This window comes from Lactuca sativa, chromosome 6 (assembly GCF_002870075.4).
Source record: "Lactuca sativa cultivar Salinas chromosome 6, Lsat_Salinas_v11, whole genome shotgun sequence".
In the NCBI taxonomy this organism is placed as follows: domain Eukaryota; kingdom Viridiplantae; phylum Streptophyta; class Magnoliopsida; order Asterales; family Asteraceae; genus Lactuca; species Lactuca sativa.
Window position 1 is genome coordinate 167685065 of NC_056628.2, and position 13302 is coordinate 167698366.

At 36.0% G+C, this 13302-nt stretch overlaps 1 long non-coding RNA gene and 1 other non-coding gene across 2 annotated transcripts; one reads left to right on the forward strand and one right to left on the reverse strand.

The window, feature by feature from the left end:
- Positions 1-3715: 3715 nt before the first annotated feature.
- Positions 3716-4527, forward strand: LOC122194636 (uncharacterized). Its single transcript, XR_006183996.2, has 2 exons — positions 3716-4163; positions 4249-4527. It is a non-coding gene; the product is annotated as an uncharacterized LOC122194636 (long non-coding RNA).
- An 8415-nt stretch (positions 4528-12942) lies between these two features.
- Positions 12943-13048, reverse strand: LOC111911422 (small nucleolar RNA R71). The gene has a single exon (XR_002856855.1). It is a non-coding gene; the product is annotated as a small nucleolar RNA R71 (small nucleolar RNA).
- Positions 13049-13302: the final 254 nt, after the last annotated feature.

Genomic DNA, 13302 nt, shown 5'->3' on the forward strand with positions numbered 1-13302 from the left:
AGATTATTTACTCTAAATAATATTCTATAAAAAAAATTCATTTTTAATGCTCATTATCTCTAAATTGACTAGCCCGAATCTACGGACGTTACAGAGTGGGTCGGGATCCAATTATTAATTGGATGTTATTGTGTGATAGCGCGGGGATTTTAGCGGGCCAATAGCTAAAGATTTTTCTGTGAGATTTAGCAGTGCGAGGTAAGTCTCCTAATTGGGTTTAGCGGGTCTAAGGCACCAATGTCGACCCATGATCTATTATGCTAGAATAATAGATGTATGTGTGACTCTTGTATGTGTATGTGCTTGTATGTTTTTTGGGCGGGGCCCGATGGTTCTTTTGTATGCTATTATCTGTTATGCTTATAAGATTTGTATGTGGGCGGGGATCGTAGTTGATTTTGGGCAGGGCCCATTATACTAATTGGGTGGGGCTCGTTATGCGAGTTTGGGCGGGGCTCGTTATACTTAGTGGGTGGGGCCTGTTATGCAGGTGTGGGTGGGGCTCATTATGTGTTTATTTATGTAAGGTATGTGGTATTTTGGGGAACTCACTAAGCTTTGTGCTTACTGTTTTTAGTTTATGTTTCAGGTACTTCACGATCGAAAAGGAAGAGCCCTAAATGATTATAGAGCACACACCACCTTTTTCCGCATTTTGAGATTTACTCTGATATGTTTTAATGTAGTGATATACTTTGATCTTTTGGGGTTGTATGAAAATGTTTGGATTAATGTTTTTATTAAACCAAAAATGAAATTTTTGGGTCTTTATTTTGGGACGTTACACCATTATTAAATAATATGGAAGCATAAATATTGTTGATAAGAAACGTACCAATAACCATAGTTGGTTCCTGGCGAGCATCTCCAACACCTATCATAAAATGCTCTTCCTTTTCTACCCTGGTCCTTCAGTTTGGGAGAGCCTTCTTGAAATGACTTGTTTGATTGCATTCAAAGCAACTTCAGATTCCTCCTGCATCAATGGTTGAGGTTGTGTCATTTGGGACCTTTCTGCAAAACTTAGAGGTGTGACCTCTTAAGTTATAGATGTTGCACAACCACAAATTCTGGATTTGGTTTGCGATGCTTGAAGTTCCCCTTTAACTTTCCATGGAGCTTCCTTTTTGTACTCCCAACCTGGTTCTTTTCAGTTTTTCGGGTTATGGTACTCTAACGGATACACTGCTCGGTCAATTGATAGGCCAACTGTTTGGCACTACCAAAGGTAGTGGGTCTAGATGCAGTAACCAGAACTTGAACTTGTGATGCTAATCCCTAAGTGTACCTTTCAGTCTATTTGTATTCAGAGTTCACCATTCTTGGGCAAAGGTTTGCGAGGTCGTTAAATCAGGAGGTGTAAGTAGTCACCTCTAATCCTCTCATGGTAAGGTTCCAAATTATAGAGAGTGATCGATTCCAGAAATCCTACAAATTTCCTAATTATAGAGAGTGATCGATTCCAGAAATCCTACATATTTCCAAATTATAGAGAGAGAATTGAAATCCTACCGATTTCAAATGATAGAGAGAGAAGTTTGGAGACTACTGAATGATCTATTGGAAACTATGGGTTTCTCTACTACGATGGTAGAGGAGCTATTGGTGCTTTGTTCTTCTTCGGGTTTAAGTGAACTAGGAAAATTTGAACGCTATCCAAGATTTTTAATTATTTAAAATGTATATGTTGTTTTGGAGTTGATATAAGGTTTCTAAGGTACTAGGCTTCTACAACGAATCTTGAGAACGTCCTTCAATCTCTAAAACTTTCAACCATTATAGTCTGCCAAACTCCTTGCTCAAGGTTGGTTGTGCACCGACCCGACCATAAATAACATAGGTGTACATTCCAGATTTATTTATGGTATGACTTATGTACGGTACTAACCTTAGTTGAGGTGTTTGACCTAAAGGGTTGAGTTGGTAGTTTTATTTGGAGGTATGTTAGAATTTTGTTAAGTGTTCTCATCGCGGGCCAGAGTATATATATATATATATATATATATATATATATATATATATATATATATATATATATATATATATATAACTCTTATATATTATTGTTGGTGAGGTTTGTAGTATTATTAAATTTTGTTTTGTACTCCAATACTACCAAGTACAGACGAGGGCCAGACAAGAAACACCGGAGGGTGGGACCATTTTAGCAATTAAGCCGTTTTGAAATGCAACAACCCTATGCGACCCTTCAAACCAGATTCTCTGTATCGTAAGTAGCCAATAAGTAGTGTAATTAATAATAATAATACTTTTATTAAAAGTTGGTTGCTATAGTTGTATTCCCCTTTCGAGGATAAGAGTTCTCTATAGCTAATTTAGCTTTGATACCAATCTGTCATACCTCCGGCCGAGGCGGCGGAACACGCTGGGCTATACGACTAAGTTCATGGATCACATGTAAACTAAATATATAGGACAAGTACAATAATAAAAAAAGCATTTGTGTTCCATCTTGATATTTAAATACAAGGTTCTTACAAATAATAATAGTACATGAATCGCCTTAACAGATAGGCATATAATACAACAAGTAAACTAGGTCACCTGTAATCTAATCTATCTTGAATGTCTACTTAGTGATTTCCATAGAATACATGTAGTTTTGAGGGTCAACACAAGGTTGGTGAGAGTAACATGTTTTCTGCTAACAACAATAATACTTTAAATAAGTCTAAAAAAATTATTATTTTTGTATGTATAACAATAGTCAAAACTGTGTTTGCAGTGAGTCTTTAAAAGCCAAAATGTATCTTTTGTATAAGTAAATCCATACTTAAAACTATGTTTGTAATGAATCCTTGAATGTCCTTGAAAACCAAACTATTAGTTACATAAGTAATCACATACTTAAAATAGTTTTGAAAGTAACCAAATCCATGGTTTGTAGTGTGTGTGTGTGTGTGTGAGAGAGAGAGAGAGAGATTCTAGTTAATGTTTATAGTGAGTCCTATAACCGAGATATGTGACTAAATGTACCCCCTACAACGCTTCAATGCACGTTGTAGTAACAATTATAAACAATTATCAACCGCTTCGATTGATCGATTGATGTTGTAGCTAGTAACCGCAGGTGGGGATGTCAACCCCGTATAGATCTATACATATGTATTTCGCTTTTAAGATTAATGGTTATAGTAGTCAGGGTATGCTAAGTGTTTAGACTCACCTAATGAATATAGTCTTACTAAAAACATTTTTATAAGCGAAGTATATAGGCACATGTATTCCCCCCCCCCCCCCCCCCCCCTCCCCCCCCCCCCCCCCCTCCCCCATATTAATTAGAAATATTAAAAGGGGCCGTAAGCACTTGCTCTTGAAGCGTGAGTTCGAGTTCTTCAAATTCGGTTTCTTTTGAGAAGCTTGACGTGAGAAACTGCAAAGCAACCATTCTTGAGTTACGATAATCACTGGGACCATTTTGTAGTATTTTTTTTTAACTAAAGGGGTTGTTTTAAATAAACCAAACTATTGGAGGGATGATTTAGTCAAAAATAATACACTAATGGATGTTTTTTATCTTCAAATCACAATGAGGGGCTGATTTGAACAATTGGGTTTAATATTTGGGGGGTTTGGGACTGATTTCTAATGTTTTGATCAATGAGGGTTAATGTTGTCATTTTTAAAAGAACTTAAAAGCGATTAGGGCTTTTATGCCCCGTCTTTGATCTAATAGGACATTTGAAAGGGAATATGAACGGTCAAGGTATTCACGAAGGAACACGATTGAGGCTACGAGGTCCGATGGATTTCGATCGATTGTAGGCTGAGGTTGCATCTCCGGGGTCGACGAGACCGAAGCGACGAAGGAACAAAGAAGCAACCTCGTGCTCCCTCTCGTCCGACTGCGAGGTGCAAAGTCCAGGCATTGCAAGCAGCAGTATCATCAAAGACGAGACCTTCGGACGTCTGTGTTCGATGGGAACAGAAGAGAAAGAAAGTGAGGGGAGGAGGTCCGAAAGGGAGTCCAGGATTGTCGATCGGTGGTGCTTCTGTCCGGCTGTGAGGTGCAAGGCATGGGATTTGGTGTGGCTAAGAGGTTGTGATAGGAAGGAGACCAGAAAAGGGGTCGGCTAGAACAAGGAAATCAGGTGGGAGCTTCGTTGAGTTTTGCTCGACGGGAAGAAGGGAAAAGGTCTCCGGTAACCTTCTTGCTTCATCTCTCTATTTTTTTTGTTTGATGTTTGACAGTAATCGATAGGGCTGTTTGGGTTTAATGTTCCACAGAAATGATTGTGATCAAAAGGTGTTGGAGTGTTGTTCTCCTTTTGTTTAAACGATCAATGGAAGGGAATGACAGCAAGCAAACCCATCTCTGGTGCTGGTACGATGCAGTAGGATAATTGAACAATGTTTAGGAACACATGTCCAACCCGTTCACGAGTTCAAGAGAGAAAGAAAAGGAAATAGAAAAGGAAATAGGTGGAAATGCTAAGAAAATAAAAGAAAGACAAAATTGCAAAAATGGTCCCTGTGGTATGCAAAATTTTGGGATTTTAGTCCAAACAGTGACTTTTTTGGATTCGTGGTCCTTTTGGAGTGGTTTGTATGTGAAAATGGTCCCTTCGAAAATTGAAATGACTATAATACCCTTGGGGTATTTATTTTTCATTTTTCTTTCATTATTCTTAAAATTTAATATTTATTTATTTATTTTAGCAATTAAAAAAATAAAAAGGGCCCACCTCTCTCTCTCTCTCTCTCTCTCTCTCTCTCTCTCTCTCTCTCTCTCTCTCTAGATTAATGAATCGTAAACCAAAACAATTCTCTGTTATAATCAAAACTCATATGCCAAAATCACTTAAAAACTCACCAATAAACCTATTTTGCCATCTTAAGAAGAATAGTTAAAGAAGAAAAATTAAGATTCTTTTTGTCTGTAAGCATTTTGTTGTGAACATCGGACATGGAAGACAATTGAAGAGAGGTGAGCAACACCTCTGTTTCCAGATGCAGTCAATGAAAGCTCGATGTAACCCATATGCCACTAAACTTGATGCAACAAAGATGAAATCAATGAAAACCCAGGTGACATCGGACAGAGAATTTGACCAAATCGAGCATGGAAATTGACCAATTAGAGCCATCTTGATAGAAACCCTTACCCTCTTCGATTTGTTGGAGGTGGTGGTGAGGAAGCAATTTTGACAGAAACCCTCACCTGATTTCAACGAATTTTCATAAATCAAATGGAGATGAAACAAAAGGATTTTTTCATTAGAGGTTCAGTGAACAACGAGGCTTCACGATCGTTACCAATATATCAAGTTTTCCAAACTGAGTATCAATGAAATTCATCAAGGAAGCAATGCTTGGTGAGTAAACCAATGTGCAATTTTGCGACGGCATCGGTACACCGCCTACCTCCCTCGATTTCCTTTCTCATTGCTTTCGATCCTAAAAAATGCCACTATCTCAGATCTTCAATGTCCTCTCCAATTCAAAAGTGACCCCAGTGCCTCGACCAATACCCATTCTCTGTTGTTTTTTGTGCTTTTTGTCTCCGGCTACGCTCCTTATCCAACCTAGAAAAGGTTATGATGTCGTGGAAGCTCTCGAACACGAAGCTGACACCGAAATCTTCGCATACCCTCTTTATATTTCTCTTTCCCTTTCAATAAGCAGAGGTAGAGATGTATAGCTGATCTCTGGGGAGTCCTCGTGATTTCCTTTCTCGTCTTCAGCAGTAGAACACAAAGAAAGAGTTGGTGTTCGTCAGGAAGAAGGGGAAAAACGAGAGAGAGAGAGAAAGAGAGAGAGAGAGGTGGGCCCTTTTTATTTTTTTAATTGCTAAAATAAATAAATAAATATTAAATTTTAAGAATAATGAAAGAAAAATGAAAAATAAATACCCCAAGGGTATTATAGTCATTTCAATTTTCGGAGGGACCATTTTCACATACAAACCACTCCAAAAGGACCACGAATCAAAAAAAGTCACTGTTTGGACTTGTTTCCTGAAAAAATGCAAACCACAGGGACTATTTTTGCAGTTTTGTCTAAAAGAAATTGGTGGAAGTGGAAGGAAATGGGAGGATAACTTTCCGTCTTAACTTTGTTTCCTTCGATTTTGGAGGATTTGGAAAGAAAGAACAAAATAATTCATTTTCCTTCCACTTCTCTCATTCGGGAAAAACAAAAGAAAATTTTGTTTGTTTTCCTTTCTTTGTTTTCTTTCATGATTTTCTTTTCTCTTTTCTTTTTTTCTCTTATGATTTTGGTTAGATGAACACTCCAAATTGTATAATTGATTGGTAAAATGTATAAGTTTCATTTTGTTTTGGCTATCAATTTAGGTGTATTTGATTTTAACTTTGCAAACAGTGTATTGATTTTATCATTCATGTATTTGTGTGATGTATTGGTTTAATTATTTATGTATATGTTTGGATTTAGAAGCAATGTAATACCCCAATTATTTGTGCATTTGGGTGTGTATGGATGTATTATATTAGTTATGCACACAAATATACGTATTTGGATAATAAGTTTCATATTATACACTAGGTGTGAGACCCGTATATTACATGGATTTATAAAAAAAAAGTTTAATATAAACTTATAAGCATTACATATTTTTTAAAATAATAATTTTACATAAATACAAAGAATATAATAAATAAAGTAAGTAATAAAGGTTGTAGAGCATTTATTATGAAATTTAATAGAATGATCTACGTTTTATATCTATATCTATATATATATATATATATATATATATATATATATATATATTATGAATTTTAAATTTAAAAAATAATGAAAATTTTAAGAAAATGACAAATGGAAAAGAAATAATTCAAAAACTCTTAGAAAACAACATGTGTCAAATTCAATGAGAACATGACATTTGGCAAAATTGATTTTCATTTATTAGATTAGATGTGTGTTTGTGAGATATATAAAGGATTCGAGATTTGCACATAATCAATGTCTAATTTGTCGTATATATTGTTAATTGGTATTTGGAAATGTTACATGACATATTTAAATATTTACATATTTAGTGTTATATAATTTTAATTAAATAAAATATATGCATTGTGATTACATGATTGACTATTTGTCATATGCAATATGGGTTTATAAACATTATAGCAAATACATAATAGATTTTTGAAGAATACGTTCCCACCCATATATGTATCTAGATATACATGATTTTAAAAATTTTGAGTTATCTCTGCGTTAAGATTCACAAGAACTGGATTGGATAATAATATATTGTTTCAAGAATACATTACCAATAATAGAAATCGTGTCGAAATCAATAGTTTAAGGTTTCGCGATTAATAAATTTGAAAACGTTAGATTTTTCAACTTTTATAAATATTTTTACTAAAAATATTTCAAATATGAAATTAAATATTAGGCTATAGCTTGAGTCCAAAAATGCTTTTAGAATTTCCATTTGAGGTGTGCAAATACCTCAACGGATAGAAACAGTTTTAGCGATTTTAAGAAAATCTGTATTATATTGGTTTTGGATTCTTAAAACAGTCATATCTTTTGCATACGAACTCCGTTTTAGACGTTCTTTATATTTTCATAAACAGTGAAACATGTACTACGAGTCTACACTGTTTGTTTTTCTAACAGCAACTTAATATGGAATTTCAATTTTTCAGAAGCATTCCTAGGGTTGTAGTTTGTGTTGTTTGTTTTGTTTGCCAGATTACATAATTAGAAGTAAGATACCATGTGGTATCTTATAATAGTTGAAATGAACTCATTTATTTCACCTAAGATGCACTAAAACTCAATGATTCAAATTACCAAGAGATTTACTGTGAACTTGACCGTTCATAATATTTAACCTAAATTTTGGGATGTCACAGATATCATCGGATACTTGTTTACGACACATTTGATCATTCGAGTGGCTCGGTCAAAACCTTATTGGTTCGGCATACTGGGCCGCTCGTGACACCGACTCTGATGCCTTGTCCTTTTCCTGTGGTTTGGGTTCAACCTAGGCAGAGTAGTTATGACAAAGGTGACATTTCGAAGTGTTTTTTAATGATTCAAATTTGTGTTGTTTCTGTAACACCCATAAAAATCAGGTCAATTTAAAACTTTTTAAAACATTTCAAAACCAATAAGTATTACACTTGTATTTCAAAAATGGTTTATTATCAGAGTTTCCTAGAGACCATAAGTGCAAAACATGAAGATGTGTACGATCACGCCTTCGCCTTGCCGAAACATCTGAAGCACCTGAAACAATAAACTGAAACTGTAAGTACAAAGCTTAGTGAGTTCCCCCAAAATACCAACACCATACAAATATATCCATATCATATAACAATTTCAAAACAACATGCATAATGAGCCGTCAGCTTGACTGGACCGCCTTACAGGCCTTCAGTCTATCTGGATTGTTCTTCAAGCCTTCGGCATGTATAGACCGCCTCGTAGGGCCTACAGCCTATCCTGACCGCTCGTTGGGCCTTCGGTCTGACTGAATCCTTTTACAGGTCCTTCAGTTTATCCGGACCGCCCTGGGTATGTTGGCCTTCAGCACAAAGCATGACTACCTCAACCCAACCCCAAATCAAACAAACATGTGTACATAAATATCACACACTTGCATATATATATATATATATATATATATATATATATATATATATATATATAGAGAGAGAGAGAGAGAGAGAGAGTCAAGATCAAATAAGAAGGAAATTTTTGGTAGGAAGGTAAGAAGTTTTTTTTTCTACATATTTTTTCCACGAACAAACTAAATGAATCATTAGATGATTCATTTGTAAGATGATTCACAAGAAAAAATTCTCAAAAAAACATCCCGATGATTCATTTATACAATGATTTTGTTGTTATTCACTAAAATTGTCGTAAAAGTGAATTTTTTTTCTTAATTTACTTAAAAATGAATCATAAAGATGTTTTTTTGGGAATTTTTTCTTGTGAATCATCTTACAAATGAATAATCTAGTGATTCATTTATTTTATTCTTCAAAAAAATATGTAGAAAAAAAATTTCTTACCTTCCTACCAAAAAAAATTTCTTACCGGGATACTGACCTAACCAGGCCACTAACATAACATCATCCTATATACCAGGATACCAATCTAACTGATCATAATAGCATAACAACATCCTATCTACGAGGATACCGATCTAACAGATCATAACAGCATACAACATCCTATCTTCCAGGATACTGATCTAACAGATCATAGCAACATACAACATCCTATCTACTAGGATACCGATCTAACAGATCATAACAACATACAACATTCATTCTATCTACCAGAATACTGATCTAACAGATCATGATAACATACAACATCCTATCTACCAAGATACCGATCTAACAGATTATAACAACATACAAGAATACTATAACCAGAATAACAATCTAAAGGGCCGACCTTGGTGCCTTAGACCCTGTTGATATAGTGATGATAACTCACCTGACACTGCTGAAGTCCCGCAGATAAACTCCAGCTGCTGGTTGACATGTTCCCGAACTGTCAACATCAAACAATACCCAATTAATATTTGGGTTCCAAGCTCAAAGTCTTAACTCACATTCCAAAAGCACAAAAGTCAAGTAATGGGCCAAAGCCCAATATATGGCCCAATTTTCCAAATTGGGCCTAGACCTCTACACGGTCTTTCCTTAAGGCCCATCCAATTATTCCAATCCAATTTCCATGGCTCAATATCACATAATCATAAGGCCCAAATATGGCCCATCAATGGCCCAATTTTCCAAATTGGGCCCAAGACTCTCACATGGGCCTTATCCTAAAACCCATATAACTATTTAGTCTATTTGCTTATTCTTGGAAGCCCATTAATAGACCAACTACCCAAAGCCCACTAGGAAAGCCTAATTCAAGGCCCGAGTAAGATTAGGGCTTTCACAAGAAATGATGATTAGGGTTAAGTGTTTCTCACTTAACCCATTAAGGACTTAATCCATTAAGTCCATTATTGCCTTAAGTTAGTTTGCCAATGACTATTATTTATTATTTCAAGTTATTAAATAATTCTCGTATGCGTGTGCCGATAAATTCCCAAAAATTAGGTTTTTATGCCATTAGGGTTTTTCAAACCCTAATTAGGGTTTCCCAACCTAATACTAGCCCATTGATCAAATGGTTGGGCTTTTAGGTCAATTAGGGCTTTATTAAGCCTATAAGGCCCACTAGAATATCATTAAGCACACTAGGGTTTTATTGGGCCCATTAGGGTTTCTTTGGGCCCACTTGAACAAGCATCTCCAAACTAGCCAAAACACAACAAGGCACACCACCACCCAACACGGCGGCTGGTGGCGACATGAGGCGGCAACCACCATCGTAAGGTGGTGGATTTGAGTTTTTCTATTATAATTTCGGTTACAAATTACAAGAATACACAGTGACCCAAATACCCACTTAAAATTTTCCCATAATGACACAATTGATCCCTCTTTCCCTCTTTTCTTTCAACCTAAGTCCGAAAATTACCAAATGGTCCCTCCTTTTCAAAATCCTTTCATCTTAGATCCATAATTTACTTTTTAACCCCAGCCCCCATAAATCCTTTCATGTTAAGTCCAAAAGATATCAATTACCCCCTTGACTTCTAAATTCTTTTGCAAAATAAATCCCGCAATTACACTTTATCCCATGGAGATTTAATTCTTGACATTTGGCTTCCCGAAACCAACACCCACTAATTTTTATTCGGTTTTGGATTATTATAATATTATATAATAATAATTACTTCTCGGGATCCCAGTTTTATTATTTTAATTATTCTTCTTAAAACGGCAATTTCCATCAGGGTATGTGCGAAATTATTGATAACGGATAAGTCTGAACCCTAAATTGAATGCTTGATCTGACCGTTCTACCTTGCTATTTCTCATCATTGCCTACTTTGTAACTGTCATTTTGAAATTTGAATACGTCTCCATATTTAATGGGTGCGTTGAACTGCTTTCTTCATCTGTCTTCCTGTTTTCGCCATTTTCATCTTGCTTTTACTCCGTTTCTTTGAGTTCTATGCTATCTTCCTTCTATGGTGAAAGATAATTGTCGTATTTGCATGTGTCACACATCCGGCCGACAGCAGAAGCGTCAGGTTGTGCGATGTTGTGATTTGGTACATAGTTATTGAATATATTGAACAATACACAGAAGGTATAACACAGCCATTACTTTTATTTATTATATAGCAGGTTACATCCATCAAAGTGCGGGTAGTGAATTTCACCTTGCAGTCCTTCGCGCAGAAATTGATTTCAAAAATAGACTCCGGCTTTTGTATCAATCGGGTTAATCCAGCTACACCCTTATCTCCATAGAAAGAGTTCGGCTTATGATTCATGAAATCCTTATATGTAAGGGCCCTTGGCGGACCTTGATTTTCTCCTTGATAACTTTCACATCCAGTCCCTCCGTCCGATCCTGCATTCCTAGCGGCTTCAAAGTTAGCCATTGCATCTGCGACGCGTTGGTCTACCAATGTTTTCATGGCAACTGGATCTATAGTTACAAAATTCAGGTTTGTCTAGGGTCCTGGTTTGCTTCGGGTGACTCTTGTAGGCAACATGTTTTTATATTAATATCAGGGTAGGTGTTAGTTATCAAGAACCTTTACTAGTCATTCGTATGAAGCAATGGTTCCGTATTAGTTGCAAGAGTTATAATGATTTGTAAAACTTATCCATAGTTTGAATGTCGCGAGTAAATCAGATAATTTTGTTTTATCGCACACAATCATTTCACAATGTAACATATTTCACTTGTGAAATACAAATTTTTCCATATATACATATGTTTTGATTATAGATACAAATTTTTACATCGTGATTTCTAGAATCACACAAAAGGTGTGGTTAGGAAAGGAAAAGTGAGTTATACTACATCCAAAAGAGACAAAAAGTATACTACTAGCTTGCTTACCAACTTTTTTGTAACCCCTAACCTGAAAACACTTCTTTTAGCAATCCCTACTAGAGTCGTCTACCAGAATCCAAGATAAAAAAAACATAAGCACTATCACCTGCACCACCTGATGATAAACATAGTCAATCATCATATCTGAGGTATAGATCCTCGCCTCAGACACCACAACTCCCTCCTCTAATATCTCCATGCAAAGCTCCATCTCCCTCATCATAATCTGTTGCATATGAATCTGTGAGAGTGCCTCCTCCAAGTGGTCATATGCATGTAGGACTGTCATCTCATGTGGTCATAACCACTACATCGTGGTCTCGTCTCAGTTAATTTTTTGTTTTGTGATTTTTATTCCTTTTACGCATTTTTGTTTTGCTTTGTTTTTATTGACCCGAGGATCTAAAACTCTAATACTTTCACCATTTCAAGATCCAGAATCCGCTTTTCATAAAAAAAAGAACAAGAAAGCCAACAAGTCAACAAACACTTTTCAATCGGAAAAAGAATTTGAAAGTTTCGAGAGGACGTCTGAAAAAGAAGGGAATTGGATACGAGCCAGAAACATCTATCGAAGAAAGTTCAGACAAAGAGATAAAAAGCGAGGTTGAAGAGATGGCGGATATCACAAGAATGACGATGGGGGATTACAAGAAGAGGATACGTGAAGAACATGGACCAGGTCTTGTTCCACCCGAGATACGAGCTGACAGAGGTTTCAAACTCAAAGGGAATATTCTATCAATGCTCAAGGATATACCTTTCGTTGGGAAAGAGTATGAAGATGCTTTCAAGCATATTGATGAAGTGAAGGACATTGCCAACTACGTCAATGCTCATAATGTTCCAAGAGAAGTTGTGTTACTTTGGATGCTTCCAGTTACATTTATCGGTGAAGCCAAGGTTTGGTTGAAGTCACTTGCACCCGAATCAATTACTATGTGGGCAAATCTTCGTGATGCTTTTATTGAACAATTTAGTCCGCCTTCGAATATCTCAAAACTTAAAAAAAGACTGTTAACTTTCAACAAGATGTTGAATAATCATTGTATGAAGCATGGGAGAGATACAAGGGCTTGCTTAGAAGTTGCCCTCAACATGATCTTAATGTCCAACTAGAAGTGTCCATTTTCTATGATGGAGTGAATGTCACAACAAGACAACTTCTTGACTCGCAAGGGCCAATGACAAAGAAGGAGCTGGCTACCATCAAATAATTGATTGAAGAATTTGCCAAGCAATCATGTAAGTACCACAACCCAAGAGAGGATGTTACTAGATGTAAAGGAAACGGAGGGAACGAGAATAAGTTAGTGGTTTTGGAAAAGTTAGAAAATATGGAAAGAAGAATGACAAAAT